The sequence below is a fragment of the Pelobates fuscus genome, chromosome 9 (assembly GCF_036172605.1).
Source record: "Pelobates fuscus isolate aPelFus1 chromosome 9, aPelFus1.pri, whole genome shotgun sequence".
NCBI lineage: Eukaryota > Metazoa > Chordata > Amphibia > Anura > Pelobatidae > Pelobates > Pelobates fuscus.
Window position 1 is genome coordinate 14,086,306 of NC_086325.1, and position 2,258 is coordinate 14,088,563.

General features: G+C 38.5%; 1 long non-coding RNA gene across 1 annotated transcript; it reads right to left on the minus strand.

The window, feature by feature from the left end:
- Window positions 1-1,238: 1,238 nt before the first annotated feature.
- LOC134572226 (uncharacterized) lies at window positions 1,239-1,968 on the minus strand. The gene is made up of 3 exons (XR_010085269.1): window positions 1,897-1,968; window positions 1,654-1,716; window positions 1,239-1,343 (listed from the first exon to the last, which is right to left on the minus strand). It is a non-coding gene; the product is annotated as an uncharacterized LOC134572226 (long non-coding RNA).
- Window positions 1,969-2,258: the final 290 nt, after the last annotated feature.

The window sequence follows — 2,258 nt, forward strand, 5'->3', positions numbered from 1 at the left end:
TTGGAGTACGAATGCTCCTCCCAGTCGGTAGTTCCCATCTCCCGAACGTCGTTCGCATATTTGGAAGGGTAGTAGAACAGACAGTGCTCTAACCTGTACCGTGCCAGTGTCTAGCCAAAAAGAGTTCCAGGCACTCAACGACCAAGTGCCACTGCCTACTTTCGATAGACAAAATGACCGCCACACTTTTGTCGTCCACGTGCATTCGGTTATACGAAATGGCGGTCAGCCAGGGGAAGCATTCATTAATTACTTCCCATGCGGTTTTGAACTTAAGTTGATGGTATGAACGTTCTAAAGGGGTACAGGGGTGGTCCTCGTTCAGGAGTTGAATGTAACGTGTTCGTATAAAAAAACTCCTGAACGAAAAAGATAAATATACAAAATTGGCGATTGGCTCCACCACAATGTACACTTAATTTTTTGTTTTGTTAGAATTTATGTACTTAAAATTTTGGGGGGTGTTGGTTTTTCTTTCTTTGGCTATCCGTTTCTTATTTTCTAGTTTAGCCATTCAAATTGCCTGTTTGCATGCATTGTTGGGTTCCTTATATCTTATATATGTTGCCTCTAATTTGTCTAAATTAAATGTTTTAATTACCCTTTACTGATATAAATGGAGAGTTTTTCCGCAGCAGTATTGGACCCAGTTCTACTTTTAGAAATTATTAGAGAAGAAACCAATAGGATGTAATCCATCTCACAGTCACAGTAAGACTTTTATTAAATATTTAAAAAATTACAGTATAATTTACTTTATCAAACAATAAATTTTAAAAAATTACAATCAAATAAATAAACAAAATAAATAAATTAATCGAATATTATAATTTAAGTGTGGGCAGCGTTGTATTCCAGTGATGACAGAAAATAACTTATTTTATAAATATATAAATACATTTCACTATTAATATTAAAAACATCGATTGGATCCTGAGTTGAGAATGTCTCACTTTGTATCAATCTTTGTACGAAGTTCTGTCTGTCTCGTTCATCTTTCTCCATCGCACTTTACTGGAGGTACAGATAAGATCATTTTAGGTTGTTTTTTTCCAGAGTGTATAAAGGGTATCAGACATTCGTATTAAACCCATATTATGTTAAGTCCATGTTATGATCCGTTGGGACATGGCGTGTTAGAAGGGAATGACTTTATGTTTCCCATTTCTTCTGTGAGGTTTCTTTTTGTCATTGTTTTTGTGGGTTTCGGATTCTGTGGGGGGCAGCTGAGGGTCCTCTCTCTGTGTATTGTAACGGTCACCATGAGTCAGGGATCTCAGGTCCTCGGCCAACAACCATACAAGGTGCAACAAGACATCATGGTGGAGACACTCCGTAGATGCCTGAGAACGGTGAACAGTCAAGAAATGGATTCATGTCAATAAAGAAGATTTATATCCCACAATAAGCAATCCATCCTCTGTCTCTCATCCTCACACTGTGTTTATTCCTCTTATTCTAGATAGAATCAGATATATTATAATGTGGGACACACTCCGCTCCCACTGTATATTATCCTTATTTAATGAAGGGATTCTAGCTATAACATCCATACTCAATGCCTTTATTCCTAAATGCTAAATTCCCACCATAATTACTTATTTTTCCTTCACTGAAGCCCCTGGTAGAGTGCATCTTTACAACAATACTTACTGTCTCTATATACTTGTCCAGTTGCCTTTGGCAGATCTCCATCAAAGGAGATGTCTCCACTTTCTGTAAAAAAACAAGAGATTTGTTAAATATATCCATTTCCATCACCATTCTGCCCTCTACTGACTCACATTTACCATTTATTGTGTCACATACAGAGCGGGGTGTTATCTGGTCTCTGTGCTGCTCCTCGTGGGAGGGGCTAGAAATAATAGTGTAGAGAGGACTGAGCTATGTACTTACACACATGGACAGATCATTCTTTAGAATAGAGAATATATTCAGATTGTGACTCCGATTCCGCAGAACTTCCACGGCCAAAGACACTCGGCGTAGGGTGAGCGAAAGCCTGTCTTCACCCTGATGGGGACAGAACAGGGAAACGAAGGATTACAGAACGGCGTTTATTACCATTTCCAAAAAGGAAAGAAAAACAGGAAATATTTTAAGATAAAATGGAAGGATTGGTGAGCTCTAGATACAGTGGGATTAGAAAGGTGGTGACAATGTAACGTGGGACACATGCCGTAGAATCAGTTTCCCAGTAAATAGACTGACTGTGTGATATACCCACTATAACAGATTACACGGATATAGGGAGGAAG